At 43.9% G+C, this 16,618-nt stretch overlaps 2 protein-coding genes across 5 annotated transcripts in view; one reads left to right on the top strand and one right to left on the bottom strand.

The window, feature by feature from the left end:
- The window catches only part of ACSBG1 (acyl-CoA synthetase bubblegum family member 1), a 722,575-nt gene that overhangs the window by 21,749 nt on the left and 684,208 nt on the right, over positions 1-16,618 (top strand). The window contains exon 1 of one of the 4 annotated variants that reach the window (XM_078685210.1): positions 8,550-8,628. The exons of the other annotated variants lie outside the window; for them this stretch is intronic. The gene's annotated coding sequence lies outside the window, so the exon portion shown is untranslated. Of the gene's footprint in view, positions 1-8,549; positions 8,629-16,618 lie in introns of those variants that run through there. 4 annotated transcript variants of the gene reach the window in all.
- Positions 1-16,618, bottom strand: part of LOC144826655 (uncharacterized) — a 152,055-nt gene that overhangs the window by 107,674 nt on the left and 27,763 nt on the right. The gene's annotated exons all lie outside the window — the stretch shown is intronic.

Here is a 16,618-nt window from a genome sequence, read left to right as displayed (position 1 = left end):
TTCACTGGCATTCGACGTTGAAGTAGCAGGCTCCTCAGATGCTTCCGGGCCTTAAAAGAATGGCTGAAATGGTTGCACATTTTGCGGCAGGTGGCCATTACCTCGAACGCTGTACTGTCTGTATCACTCAAGAATTTTTGAACTACCAGGTTGATACAGTGCGCCAAACACGGCACTCTGAAATAGTGACCCAGATCCATGGCCTTAACTACATTGGCGCCATTATCCGTGGAAACATAACCAATCTGGCGTTTTTTTGGGGCCAGCCAGTGAAAGACCTTTTTGTTAAACTCGTCCAAAATGTTTTCTGCTGTGTGACTTTTCTCCAAGCCAAACATGGCTAGTGTTGCATGTTTCCGAGCAGCTTTAAAAACTTGGTCCGGGTCAACACCTGCGTTTAGCTTTGCTTTAACACCTGAAAAAGAGACCCAGTGTGCAGTGATGCACATGCAATCAGCACCTGCGCCACTGGTCCACATGTCTGTTGTCAGATGTATAGTGTGAACAGCACTCTTCTGCAAAGCTGCCCCAATCGCCTCCAGCACATCTTCATGTAGTGCTGGAACCGCAACTCTGGCAAAATAGAACCGGCTAGGAACCTTCCATTTAGGGCAGAGCGTTGCCACTAATTCTAGAAAACCTACCGCTTCTACAAAAGAAAAAGGGAGAAGGTCCACAGCTAGCATTTTAGCCAGCTTAGTGTTATACAGACGTGTCAGTGGGTGGTTGCGTTCATATGGCGCGTCTGAAGAAAACATGGTTCTAATGTTGCCCTGGACCAAGCATTTACGGGATGATAATGACTTCCTTGACCCAATTATGCTCGCTGGTGAACTTTTGCGCGTTGGTGTCTCACTCGCTCCAACACTCTTAGTGTGTCTCACATTGGGTGTGCTGCTGACAGGGGTACTGGGTGTAAGTGAAGTGTTTGACACGTCTTCTTCCTCCTCGTCATCATCAGATGCAAAACAACGTTTTCTTGACTTCCAATTCGGGCTTCCTTGATCGCATCTAGGTGCGCAAACCATTTGACAGTGTGCTGTCTCTCAAGATGACCTCTCTGGCCTCCGGTACCATAGTTGGTACCTGACTTACCACGACTAACTGCAACCTTACAAAGGGTACAAATGGCGAACTTTTCCCTTTTTGGGCAAACAGAAAAGAAGTCCCAAACTGGGGACTTGAAGTGTCTGTGGGGCCTGGAGGAGGCGGCGATACTGGTGGTGGTGGTCATGCTGCTAATGCCAGATGAAGTGGAGGATCTGGATTGCCCAACTTTTGTACGTTGTGCACTTTCACCGCCACTAATTAAGGTCGAAGTGGATGGAGGTCCCTTCTTGCCAGAAAGAAATATGGAAGCGGTACGAGTTGGTGTACTACTTAACTCCAATGATTGTGGTGGTGTTTCCACTGCCTCCTCGTCGACAACATCATCATCATCACGCTCAGCAGCTTTTCGGGCTAGGGTCAAAATGTCTGTTTGCTGCATGCCCGCTGGGGCTGCAGTGACCTTTATGATGACTGGGTCGTTGTTGTCAGAGTCTTCATCAGCAGCAGTATCCGCCACTTCTTGTTGAGCCTCATCATCACACTCCATAAGTCTGAGACTTTGGACGAGCTTCCTTTTACGCTTAACTACCTTTGTCAGATCATGGTGTGCCTCACTCTCAGACGGCAGTGGTGCTGGTTCCCAATTTTGATCCGTATCATCAGAAGGAGGTGTGCTTGAAGAAGATGTAGACACCACCCTTGATCTCTTCCTTGCTAGGGGTGTGGAAGACAATGAATGATCATCAGGAGGATTGTCTTCCTCAAATGATACCTCGCCTTGATTGTCGATTTCCTGATGTGCCCCTACTTCGGGAGGAACAACTATTGTAGGCACTTGTGACCCTCCATGCACCTCTGCTTGCGCATCTCCTTCCACATGTACTTGGGCTTGTACTTGCACATGTGATTGTTGTTGCGGCTGTGGTTGTTCAACACTCGTCAGATGAGCTACAACAACCTGTGTTGATTGAGGGACATTGCTGCTGCTTTCTTGCGATGAGCCAACATCACTGGTCGATGGTGATTGAAGAACTATACTGGCTGCCTCTGCAGCACTCAAGGGCTTGGACTTAAGTTGGCGTGGTGGTGGTGGTGGCACTGAGCCCAATGGAGCGGGGGTGCTGCTGCCAGCTTGGTCCCCAGCTGATCCCGCTGCAGGCATACTTTTTTTTTTACTCCTAAAAAAAGGGGCAGGCGGCACACCAGTCTCCTTGGTAACTTGCTTCTTCTGCTCCTTACTGGCACCTTTCTTGCTAGAGGAGCTACGGGTAACTTTTTTTGGGGCCATCTTCTTCAGAGCAGGTCAGAACAGCAGGCAGCAGTTGCACGAGTTGCAGAGTTGTCTGTGTCCAGACGTGACGTCGCGTGACGTTATGCTGCACACACACACCGCTGCAGGACTTCTTCCTGGCACTGGTGGTTCTCTTGAGTCTTGTGCACCTAAAAGCAATGGAAGACAGAGGAACATCAGTTCAGTTATACACCCCAAAAAATCGACAAAACACAGAAAAATCAGCACAATCCCATGCCATCCATGATGTTTACATTGAAGACACCCCACAGAAAGACTAGGGCCATGCAAGTATGCAACACTCACTACCCCTGGGCATAATGGATGAAAAGTATGCAAAATAAGTGCAGGCCTCAGACACTGCCTCTCTTCAAAATGGCCCCTTACACCCCAAGCCAGTCCACATCAACAGTACACCCCAAAAAAACAGAAAACCAGCCACAAATCACCACAATCCAATGCCATCCAGGATGTTTACATTAAAGAGAGTGAGACCACACTACAGGCACACTCAGTCCATGCACCACTACCCCTGGGCAAAAGGCCACACCAGCAGCCCCAAACAAACGACAAAAACAACAAAAAACAGCACAATCCCAACCCATCCATGGCCTCAATGGTGTTGAAATTCAAGAAGACACCCCTCAGAAACACTAGGCCCATGCAACACTCACTACCCCTGGGCATAATGGATGAAAGGTAGGCAAAATAAGTGCAGGCCTCAGACACTGCCTCTCTTCAAAATGGCCCCTTGCACCCCAAGCACATGTTGCCTGTACCAGCCAGCACTCAAGATGGCCACCACCACCACCCACATGGCCAGTCCACATCAACAGTACACCCCAAAAAAACAGAAAAACAGCCAAAAATCACCACAATCCAATGCCATCCAGGATGTTTACATTAAAGAGAGTGAGACCCCACAGGCACACTCAGTCCATGCATCACTACCCCTTGGCAAAAGGCCACACCAGCAGCCCCAAAAAAACGACAAAAAAAAGCACAATCCCAGCCCATCCATGGCCTCAATGGTGTTTAAATTCAAGAGGACACCCCACAGAAAGACTAGGCCCATGCAACACTCACCGCCCCTGGTCAAAGGGCCCCACCAGCAGCCCCAAAAAACGACAAAAACGACAAAATTCAGCACAATCCCAGCCCATCCATGGCCTCAATGGTGTTTAAATTCAAGAAGACACCCCACAGAAAGACTAGGCCCATGCAACACCCACTACCCCTGGGCATAATGGATGAAAAGTAGGCAAAATAAGTGCAGGCCTCAGACACTGCCTCTCTTCAAAATGGCCCCTTACACCCCAAGCCAGTCCACATCAACAGTACACCCCAAAAAAACAGAAAAACAGCCAACAATCACCACAATCCAATGCCATCCAGGATGTTTACATTAAAGAGAGTGAGACCACACTACAGGCACACTCAGTCCATGCACCACTACCCCTGGGCAAAAGGCCACACCAGCAGCCCCAAAAAAACGACAAAAACAACAAAAAACAGCACAATCCCAGCCCCTCCATGGCCTCAATGGTGTTGAAATTCAAGAAGACAACCCTCAGAAACACTAGGCCCATGCAACACTCACTACCCCTGGGCATAATGGATGAAAGGTAGGCAAAATAAGTGCAGGCCTCAGACACTGCCTCTCTTCAAAATGGCCCCTTGCACCCCAAGCACATGTTGCCTGTACCAGCCAGCACTCAAGATGGCCACCACCACCACCCACATGGCCAGTCCACATCAACAGTACACCCCAAAAAAACAGAAAACCAGCCAGAAATCACCACAATCCAATGCCATCCATGATGTTTACATTAAAGAGAGTGAGACCACACCACAAGCGCACTCAGTCCATGCACCACCACCGCTGGGCAAAAGGCCACACCAGCAGCCCCAAAAAAACAACAAAAAACAATAAAATAAGCACAATCCCAGCCCATCCATGGCCTCAATGATGTTTAAATTCAAGAAGACACCCCACAGAAAGACTAGGCCCATGCAACACTCACCACCCCTGGGCAAAGGGCCCCACCAGCAGCCCCAAAAAAACGACAAAAACAACAAAAATCAGCACAATCCCAGCCCATCCATGGCTTCAATGGTGTTTAAATTCAACAAAACAGTTGTATCATGCACCCATAACCAACCCTGGTCCTACTGGATACTGTGGCTACCCACAATATAAATTATTTAATGTTCTGAAAAAGTTCCAAAATTGTAGTTGCAGCAACTGTAATGCCCCAAACAAACTTACTTGTGAAAGGTGATTTCTAATCCAAAAGTGATCCAAAGAAAGTCAAAAAGGCCTCAAATCCAAATATCCAGCAGCACCCACAAAAAGTAATCCTTCCAGCTCCAGATCCAAATGAAAGTGACCAGGAGATGGACAAAGCACTGGGAGGAGCCTGCTGGACAGGAACAGGAAGTTGGAGACTGTGGGGCACTTCCTTCCTCCCCCCCCAAAAATGGACTCCTTGCAAAAAAAAAGGCCATGCAAATGTCAACCTGAGGAGTGATTCTGATAAAAATCATAATTTTCTGAAGGTTTATCCTGTTTGCTGGTGATTTTCTTGTGCAGAATTGCAAAATCTCTATTTCGCGAGTGCGAGATTGTTCCTTTCCGCCGCAACTACATGTTCGCAATTGCGAACTCTCGCGAGGTGTGCTGTGCAAGGTGGCAAGCCGCGATTATGTATTCGCAGGCGCCAAACTCCCGCGGGATCACGCAGCAAGATCCAAAATGGCGCGGCACTCGCAAAATATGATCGAGAAAAACAACTCGGCAAACGCTTAATGACGGAAAGTGAACGCCGTGCACCACGCCGCGCGCCGCAACCAAGCAAAAAATCCGCCGCGAGCGAATTCACGGATTTTCGACAAATTCGCGAGAGTTCGCGGATTGCTAATTTGCCGAAAATCCGAAAAATACGAGATCGGAGCGGATTTTACGCCCATGCTTATCTGTGGGTCTACATTTTAAAAATTAAGGGGCATATTACCAAAAAGTAGCGATAATTATCGCTAAACAGGCTTAGCGACAATTTTTTTATCGCTGGAAATGTTAGCAGAGAAAACATGCAATGTTTTTCTCCATTGTGCTAAAATATCCATCGATAGCGGCCAAATGCGTGAATATCGCTGAGAATACAGCGATATTCACGCATTAGCGACGAAATGCTCTTAGCAATGTTATCCACCTCCCATTGGATAACATGGCTAAGAACTGGTCTGGGCAGGTGTTAGTATTTGGAGATATTCGCGCATAGCACAAATATTTCCATCGTTACGGCTGCCTTGCTAATAGGCGATAGCGACGTTAGCGACTGCTTTCAGTCGCTAACTGGTTGGGTACGCCCACTTTGCATGTCATTAGCAATAAACATCGTTGACATGCAAAGCGTGCCCCAAGCCGCTCGCTATCGCCTAAAAGCTGTCGCTAACATCAGTTAGCGACAGCTTGCTAATAGGGCGATAGAATTATCACCGCTTAGCGGCAAAAACGGCCGCTAAAGCGGCGATAATTGCCTATCACCCTGCTTGATAATATGCCCCTAAAAGTTTTAAATAATTAAGGAAAAGTATGCATTTTAAACTGCTTTCCCAATCAATGAACCATAGAGAAGTAGGTTTCCTGTATGGCTCTCTAGAGAAACTTGAATTCATTTGATATTGCAAACTCTCCCACAGAATGCATGCAAATAATACAAGTGCTGGATGCACCGCTGAAAACATGTGTACCCGATAATTTCTATTTTGGTAGACTGTCATAGAGAGTGACCTGCTGATGCTTAATTTGAGAGTTGTATTAGATACAAATACGAAATGCTCATTTTTGGTGGATCGTGGCCCAAACCTGAAGCATTTGAGAACCACGCATTTGGCTTTCACTCAAATAAAGGTCATCTCCAAGTGCAAGAGGTAAAGCAACTTATTGCTGGTATAAAGTCTGGTGCACTCTTTAATATAAAATGTACTTATTAGTCATGTTTTTGAGCTAGGGCAGCAAAGTAGGTGAGTTTGACAACTGTGTACAAATTACTGGGTGGCAATGAGAAGATAAAAGAAGCACAGTGAAATTTCATGAGCGCTGATAGGCTTCCTTCCTCAAACAAAGATGATATGATATGTTATGGTAAGTTATGTTAAACAATTTTATAAAGTGTGAACAATTGCCCGGAGGCGTCAAGGTGCTACTGAGAATCTGAGCATGTAAGCTAAGTCAATAGGTAAAAAGCCATGTGTTCAATGACTTGCGAAAGGAAAGCAAGTTTGTCTGAGATTTAATATGCAGTGGCAGGGAGTTCTAAAATTTTGAAGCCCCTGTCGCAAAACCTCTGCCGCCCCAAGAGGCGCAGGCCTGAACCTTGGGATCGTTATATTTTTTGCCGCACTTGAACGGAAGGGCCTCTTCGGCAGATACCATTTGAACTTATCTTTGAGGTAATTTGGGCCAAGATCGTGCAAAGCCCTAAAGGTGATACACAGAGTTTTGAAATTGACTCTTTGTTTCACCAGGAGTCAGCAAAGCACCCGTAGAGCTGGTTTAGCTGATTGGAATGTGGGGATTCTTGATAAAAGCCTAGCGGCAGCATTCTAAAGGAACTGCAAATTGCTTAGATACTGCACCTGTAAGTTTAGATATAGCCCGTTGCTGTAGTCTAGTTTTGACAGTATTAATCTTGTTACTACTGTTCTTTGCAGAGAAGATGGAATGTATGGAAGAATCTTTTTAATTAGCTTAAGTGTATAGGAAGTGGTCAAGATAGTGGCATTGACCTGGTCACGAAAGGGAAGTTTGTTGGCTATAAGATCGCCAAGATTTCTGACCTTTTATGGTAGTGTCCCTAGATTTTGTGACCAGCAGGAGGGTGTACAAAAGATGGTGTCCTTACCGAAAAGGAGGACCTCTATCTTGCTGGAATTCAGTGTAAGACCATTTTTGTCCATCCAGTCCTCTGCAGCCAACATGCAATCATGGAGTCTAAGTACAGTGTTATCAGAGGAATCAGAGGAGGACACCACAATCTGGGTATCATTGGCATATGATTCCAGGGAGAAACCAAACGATCTGATCAGATCCAAAAGAGGCATAACATGCACGTTAAATAGTGTCAGGGTCAATGAGGATCCCTACAGCACTCTGCAGTTATATATTTTGCTTGTTAGGGGGAAAGAAGGTAATAATGATGCAGGTGTTTGTAAAGGAAGGTCATGAGATAAAAAGTCTGTGACTTAAATTGTAATGCTTATCGGACACACGAAGGACCAGTTAGGTGCAACAGCAGGACCCAACCCCTTAACAGCTGCCCCCTCGACATAACCAAGTTCCAAAATTCACCAAAAATCATAGACCAACCTATAAAAACCTAGGAAAGGTTTGCCAGCCTTATGCCTCAGCACTCTGCATGGTTTTAGCATGCAGGATTTATTGCACCCTTGAAGAACGCCATTGATCCTGTTGGGCAATTCAAAAAGCTGATACATGTTAGCTAAACATCATAGATGGATGAAACATTGCATTTTATCAAGCATCCACATACAAGGTTTTTAATCATATCAAGAACTCACGGCAAGCCCACCAAGAAGGTATCTAGCTACCTTGGTGTGGAGTGCTCACCTATGATAAAGCATACTATGAGAACCTGCAGGTGAGGTGAACTCTCCATATCTCTATGGATCCCTTCTGGGCTTCAGGTGGTAACACATTGTGTAACTCTCCATGCCAGACCCTAGCACATGTAGTGAATGATACACAAAAAATGCCCTGCCATTGAGGGACACTCACATTTAACTTCAAGTGTATGAAACATCCACTTAACATGGTTTGATATGAGTTCAGAAAGATATATAGCTGCTGAAATGTTTGGCTTCAAAAAAACAATGGATTTGCGTTGCATTTCAGAACTGATTATATGGAGCTTAATGGCTCCTATTGCTTTTATTCATTATTTTTATTTTAACTAAAGCATTACCTTTTTTTCTGTTGGGAATATCTAGATAACTATCCAAAATTCAACTATCCAAAATGTTCAAACTTTACTGTGTCGCCCTAAGTGGGATGAGTATGCCCAGATGTGGGTCTTGTTAACAGTGTCACTGAAATGAAACCAATCCATACCTGGCAGATGAGCCCTAACTAGGGCAACACTGATTCTAAATTGCTTGTGTTCCGGTTCAGGGAGGACCTGGCCTGTCCCTGCCATGCCTCGGTTGGACTGGACCCATTGGAGCAGAGCCAAGACTGATTTGCACATAGATGGGTCAAAAGTGAGGTGAGATGGTGTGCAAAATTATGATGGATTCGAATGTGGCCTGAGTAAATACCAGTGGCTGAGATTAATTCAGCTGACAACAGAAGGTTAGGCCCCTCAACAGTAAGGCTGGGCCCATTAATAATAAACACCACCAAAAATGCCTATACTGTTCACTATTTGTTCCATTACTTAAAGGACGGGGCACATCCCTCACTCAATGTGACACCACATTTCACTTAATGTATTTTATTTATTTGATTTCTTTGCAACTTCATTATACTTTTTGCATATCAAAATTGAACAAACGATCTACACATATCATATATACAAACCACACGCACCATTTACATTTATACAATTAACACAAAACAGTTATCTTGGACATTTCCTAGGTATAACATGAACGAGATAAACTTCTGAAAAAACAATACAAGCAGCCAAAATAAAATACATACAATAAAAACACTTAGTTTGACTTCGCTAAATGATGATTATACATCCAACAGTAACAAAGAGAAGTATAAAGTTCCCCTGTAGGACTAAGTAGAAGGCCTGTGTGTATGTGTGGTGTAGAAAGATGTATCTAAGAGGGAAGGAGGAAGGGGGAATTTCCCTCTTGGGAACTAGAACCCTCACACACCCAGCAAGCTAGGTGTCATGCTTCATCATATGGGTCCTGCTCCTCGTCAGACTGGCGCTGCAATGTCTGGCGGGCACCCGCGAAGGGGCTCTTTAGCGGAGATCTTTTGTTCCAGCCATATGGTGCATGCGTGTGAGAGGGCAGGTGAATGTGCAGTCGTGACAAAAGTGATAGTGAATTAAAAAAGGTGGGTTAGTCCACAAAGAACTTTATTAGTGTGGCTAGCTCCCTTGGTTAAAATAGTGGGAGGGGAGATAGACGCCATGAGTATTTGCGGCGAAATACCTAGTACCCTCTATTTAGGTCGACATGTTTCTTGCTAATCTAGCAATTCCTCAGGACCTCAGTGCTCAGTACTACACAGTGAATTAAAAACTTGTTAATACAACCTTGAATCTTAAGCTCTGTAGTGGGGCAGGCCAACTGGTCCTGCCTTGAGTGGCGCAACCCTAAGGATAACCCTAAAGTGCCCCGCAGTCTGCTCCTGTGGGACCTGCACAGAAGAGTCAGGCACCCAAGCAGTGTGCGGTCTCTGCCTGCAAACCTACCCCCACGTGAAATCCGTCAGGGATCCGGAGCGACAGTGCCTATTATCAATGAACCCACTGCCCGTTAAACTTAACGATGTTTTCACTTATTATGTTTTTCTAAAAGAACTACAACGAGACTGGGGATAATTTTCTTTTTGCTGCACTTGTTGGAAAGTGGTCGACGCGTTTGGAAACCAGGGATGAATTCATAGGGTTCTCATCAGGACCAATAGCTTTTTCCACAAGATCAGCCGATCTCCTTTCATCCACCTATACACTTCGTATCTCCAAATTGTTTTTATTTATATGGGGGGTGTATTGGTAGCCATCCTTGCCATGTTTACAGCTTCTCTTTTTCAATCTTTATTTTGTCCTGCCTTCGAACAAGCAGTATTGTTGAACTTTTTTAGCTGTTTGTCTCAGCGAGGATGGCGGTCTTCCTCGCTTGTTCACTCGACCAAGATTAATTCAAGCATTCCATTCCTCACTTTTGTGTATACTTTAAAATGCAAAGGTGGCAAAAGGATCTAGTAAAATCAATATTCTATTTAACAGGTAACATGAAAATTCCACTAAACAACCATTGTTTGAATATCAATGCTGCACTTACAGATAAAAAGAGAGGTTATTTCCATTGTTAGAAGTATTCCTCTATATAGTCACAGAACTCATGGGTGATTTGCAATATCTATATGTTGTATGGCAGGGGTACTCAATCCCATATATTAATTAACATAAAGTGCCCATCCCCAATTTTATGTGTCTCCAAGGTTTGTGCAGACGGTTTTTTGAAGATAAGCAGGCACGTTTGCTATTCTTTGTCATTGTTCTGAGGACAGGGTGAGGGTAGATACCTCTATTTAAAACACTCAACAGAAAAAAAGATGTAGATCTATTGTGAAACACCTGTAACAGATTTACACTAATGATCATGATTTGGGAAAATTATTGATAAACAAGATTGACAACACCACCAAGTGTATTGCAAACAGTAGGGGCAAGAGTGAGATCGTGTGGTCTGCCAGAGTGGATGTACATACAAAAGTTATCAAATGCTATTGTGATGTTGACAACTAAAATAAGGTAGGCATCATCACTTCAAACCAATGATAAATCACTCCACTGGAATCAGAGGAGTCAGTGGTATTAAGAGCTTCAGAGAGTTCAATTTTTTGGCACTCCTCGTCTATTGACCACGGTAGGTATTTACTCACCCTTAAAAGAGGGAACTATGCCACTTAATGACCGAAATTAGATCGTTTTGAATCCAAATAGATTTTCCACGTTGGAGGACTGAAATTCAAATGCAACAATTACCGCTATGTCTTTAGTTCGTAACAGTGAAATACAAATAGGATTGTGTTAGAGTCCCTCCTGATGATCAAAACTGTCTATTTTAGAATAAGCATAAATGCTTGTCCGATAAACCGTGAGGACAATGTTGACATGCAAGTGTGGCTGTAGGCATAACACTTCAATCGTACAAGTATCATACCTACAGAAGGGCATGTATCGAATAGACCTGGAAGCGGTTGTGATTGTGATGGTCTCTGTTTCTCAAGAGAAGAAAGTTACAATATTGGGCTGTGGCTTTCAGTGACATTGCAGGAAGGTCACAACAGTAAACTGATACCTGCTGAAAAATAGTGTATTTGCTTTATGAATCGGTTGTGAATAGTAGAGCTTGGTGAATACATTTCCTTCATGGTCCTTAAATGGACTTGGAGGCATACACTTTTTTTCATAAAGCTTTAATTGTTCACCATATTATCTGTGGAAAAGCCATTCTACCGAGAACTATTAATCTATTTCTGAAATTCAGCAGGGGGCTGGGAAAAAATGTCCAGTCCAAAGTTTATGGAAAATAGATGGGGAGAAAAGTCATGATGGCAAATGTCTTCGAGTAATGGATCATCTGAATTATAAGCTAATAATTAACAGAACCATGCGCACATCAAGGGCAAAATGTACTTCAGATGAATTATATTTATCGAGCTCAAGCTTCAGTGTGGTAACCAAAAATGCGCCTGCCTTGTACTTTGTATTTCCACATTTTTCTAGTTTTATGCTCAATTGCACCATTACCTGGAAGATGGTGGCAAGAGTATGTGCAAAAAAGCTAGAAAGTGTAGTCCATTGCTTGTTGTAAATCTGTGCTAGTGTAACAGCAGGTGGAAAAACAGTTGCTCTACTACCAAGGCCGAAAAAACTACTCATAAGGCAATTGGGTGGTATCTTAATGGTAGCACAAAAAGCTGCAAAAATTCGGAGGCTTTTCAATCTCATGATGGAAGGAAGAACAACTATGGTCCAGATTTAGAATCATGGGAACCAAGTTAACTTCATCTGGATGTTGGAGGACAATACTTCTGCCATCCTGAAGGACCTAAGTCTGACAAATTTAGAGCTGTCCACCGTCCACGGACCCTGTCGACAGCTCTCTATTTTGTACTGCTATATTGACAGGGATAGCGGTCATGGTAGTTCCTGTCTATGCATGAAAAGTCTGATGGGTAGTAACTGCAGACATCATGGCTGGCTGGCAAAGTTTTCAAACAGTTTTTGTTTTCCAAAAACAAAAATTAATGACCCCACACTCTGAGAGTTTTCTCCTAGGGTGTTGGAGTCATTATTTTTTTCCTGTCCTTTACAGCCAAGTTTTACCTTAAATATGGCGGACATTGTAAAGTTTGTCTTTTGATGACCCCTACTTTTTTGGGTCACCAGAAGAAGTATTCAATTGAGGAAGTCATTGGGATATGAATGAAAATGTCCAGTAAATCAGAAGAGTATGTATAGGCAAAAAAGACACAGAAGAAATGAAATTCACAGGGATATTTTAATCAACAAATGTATTAAAAATATTGTAAGAAATAAGACGCTGAATAAACAGAGACATATTGTTGCCTCGTTTTTGTGACCTACGGATCAATCATTTCACAGTTCCATTTTTATACTCATTTTTCAGATAGGGATGTGGATCCACTACTGAGGTTTCAGAACTGATTTGGGTATTAGTCTCTTAGACACAGGCTCTGTGCTAGGTGATGACTTGCACAGCAGTAGCAATAGTGCTGGCTCCAAGGAGATCCATCCAAAACAAGGACACAATGAAGCGTGGTACCTAAGCACCTTACAGTCTTCAGTCTTCCTAAGCAGTCATCAGGCATAGACAAAATGGAAACCAAACTTGAGAACTTTGTAACCTTTAATAAGAGAAACATCTGACTTACCCTTCACTCCTAACATCTACCCTACGTCTTCATCAGCAAGAACGAATCACCAGACTTTTACTAACAAAGACCTCACAGAATTTATGTGGTATGCCTTTTATACATCCACCCTCACTTCAGTGTCTGGATATGCACCCTCCAGCAAGAGGGATGCAGTCAGTACACTTCCACTGTCTATAGAAACGGTATCTATTCTGAATACGGTCATGAAAAAATGCATTTCACTGGTACATGCACTTTCACCATACATGGAATCTTACTAATACAAAATTGCTACATATTCTTGGAACATACACACACATGGAATGTCAACTGAATGGTCTGGGTGTCGCACAGACTACTATACTGGTCTTGATACTCATTGCCTCTTTGCTGGCCTTCCAAACACTTCCGCCACATATGTATCACCACTACTCTTGATGTAGCACTTAGAGTTTCACAGACTACTCGACTGGTGTTGGAGTTTTCACTGCTGGCTTTGGTTCCTAGTGCTATCACTGCTGGCATTCAGAGCCCCTTGTTACTCAGAATCCTTCTTTTGGCCATCTAAAATAATCAAGCTGTAGTCTCCCTCAACCCACTTCTACTCATGTGAGACTTTTTATGATCCTTTGCTGATTTCCATAGCTCACTGACTCCTTTGTTAGTCATTAACCATTTTTGCTAAATCCAGCCATCTGAGTTTTGGAAAACCTTTCTGTCATTCTTTACAGACCACACTCATTTCAATCATCCACTTTTAGACTCCTCTGCCATGTTTCAGTCCGGATGCCCTCAAATACACCCTCAGACATATGTGCCAGCATCAGACAGGGTCTACCATCACTAAGAGGTAAGAGTGTAATAGTCCTGGACTTTATATTCACCCTGCATTTCCTGATTTTTCAACAAATACTTACTACCTATATTTGGGCTATAAAAGGTAGGGATTTCTGGGGGTTGACAGCGCAAGAAGTATGAATAAGAACCATTACGAAAAGGGATGTACTACTATATGTAGAGTACAATCACACATGTGTCCTCCTGCTCCCTGTCATCTTCCTTCTTCTCCATGTCCTTCTATGCCTTTTGGTGTTGTCCCTCCTGGTTCTATTCAAAAGCCTCCTTTCTGGGTAGTTTTTGTCCTCCCAATCATCATCCTGGTCCTGGACCAAGTATTTCTGTTCAATCTAGTACTACTTTCCTGAATCTGGTGCTTCTCGTTCTAGCCCTTCCTGACCCTCCTCTACCTGGCCCTGCTCCTAAGTCCCTACTGGGGTTCTGATAGTGGTACTACTGACCCTCACTGTGGTTACAAGGAATTTCGTGCCCCAGCTTGGCATGCAGATGCCTCCAGCCACAAGCACAGTGTATTGTTCAAACATGGTTCCACAACTGATGTTGGACCGATGTGCGCAGAGACTCTGTGAACGTTAAATCAGTTTGCAGAGACCTTCGCACGCATCGGTAGCCTCAGTCGTGGGTGTTGTGATTTATTTAAATAAAACTTTGAAATACTTACCAGCCTCGCCTGACAAGCTCATTTCAACATCTTGGCGACGAGGATGGGATTCTATGCATGCCTGACACCAGCCTGCATCTCTTGATTTAAGTTGCGGCTTCCTGCGACCTGCTGCCCTAACTGCGTGCTGCCCCGCGGCCTGCTGCTTGAATCACCCGCACCCGGAACAGCTGCCTACTTGGTTTTGGACATTGAACCTCCGCCGCCCCTCCACAAAAATTTGGGGACTCGGCGGCACACCAGAAGTGACGGCAGAGTGGAGTGAGCAGAGTGGCATCATCACGTCCAACCTGTGGCCATCTTGGATTGGGCTGATATCATAGGCCCGGCAGGATGAGCAATACCTATCTGCCTTGAAAAAGTCTAAAGAGACAAAACAAGTGTTGGCTGCATTTTGGATGGAAGTTTCTCACAGAATAAATCAAGATTGAAAATTTGAAAAAGGAATTGGACTTGACTAAAATTTCTTTTGCGAGGAAATCTCTGTATGTCTGTCTACCAGGACATATGATTTGTAATATATGTGTGCTTGTTTTTACTAATATACAATATCATTGTGGACCAAAGCAGGGCCGGACTGGGAACCAAAACCGGCCCTGGCAAAGTGCTCGGACGGCCACAGCCCCCCCTCCGGGGGTTGGTGGTGCCGCCGAGCTCTTTGCCAGGGCCGGTTTTCAGCCAATTTTGTTACATGGCCGATTTTGCAGCTATGCTGCAAAAACGGCCCTGTAACAAAATCGGCCCCCAGGGGCCCAAAACCGCCCCCCACCCGTGCGGCGCACCGGGGGATTGCCCGTTGCCCGCTACGGCCGATCAGGGCCTGGACCAAAGAACTATTTAAGAGAGTGCTGGGTGCAGTTCCATCAATTGTTCATACATTTAAAATGTATTTAAAGTGGCTCCTTTCATGTGTCTCTTTTTGGTATAACTGAAACTGTTGAGTCAGCACTTACGGTGATAGGCTCACCTTACTTTTAAAACATTTAAAAACAGTTACAATGCATTCTTGTTTGGAGCCTTCACTGTAGGTGATAGGTTCAACTCAAATTCATTAAAAAGAAATAATAATAAATAAAATAAATCTTCAACCACGGGGAAAGGTACATCATTCCGCCCTGCCAGTCTTACAATATTTAAGTCACACATTCAGATTGCCATGCTTACAAAATTAATAATTTGGGTTATTTATTGCATTGCTGGGTTTACATTACGGCAACTTCACAGAAGTTCATCCAGCCTCCTCCATTTTTACAACACTCAGGAAAATCTAACATTGGGTGGCAGCAGTGGATCAAGATATTTGAAAATTATTTAGTGGCTATTGATGCTGTTAAGTTTTCCTCTGCACGCAAAGTTGCAATATTGTATGGTTGTCTTGGACTCGCAGCTCAACAAGTTTTTAAACATTTTCCCTCATTGCTCCTCTTCAAGGAAATGCTGGCGCTAGTGAGCACTGGGATGCCTACAAGGAGGCATTGGCCTGCATGGGTAAACAATATGATCAGAAACCAAGCTTAATGTTGGAAAGACATAATTTGTTTAGGAGACAAAGTGCAGGTAAAAGTGTGGATGATTACATTTCTGCTGTACGTGTCTTGGCTTCCATTTGTGAATTTGAGGCCACACTGACATTTATATTTGTGACCAATTTGTCTTTGCTTGCTTTTCAAAGAAAATTCAAGAACGATTGCTTAGCTGTACAAAACTCCTACTGATGGAAAGAATTTACATTGCAAAGTGCATTGAGCTCTCAATGATTACTTCAAAGGCACTCTCAATGAACAATCTGTAAATGCTATGAAGATTCCTGGGAACGAGACCACAGACTGTGCGAATGTTGTAAATGAAGCTAGGCATGTTAAGCAACCTTGTAGGAGAGGTAGCACCAGTTGTTTAAGGTGTGGGTTGAAATGGCATTTAAGCAATAATCCCACTTGCCCTGCCCTTGGAAAGAAATGCATGCTTTGCAAAAAAAATCAGGACACTTCCAAGGGGTGTGTAGATCTGGAACAGTTACAACAAGAGTGAACAGTGTTAAGCTTTCCTAAGCTTTGGAAGGGTGCACAGAACAACTACACAATGTTTTGTTGACGGTGGAATGCAA

The sequence above is a fragment of the Lissotriton helveticus genome, chromosome 3_2 (genome assembly GCF_964261635.1).
Source record: "Lissotriton helveticus chromosome 3_2, aLisHel1.1, whole genome shotgun sequence".
NCBI lineage: Eukaryota > Metazoa > Chordata > Amphibia > Caudata > Salamandridae > Lissotriton > Lissotriton helveticus.
This window is presented reverse-complemented; position numbering and strand designations above follow the sequence as displayed.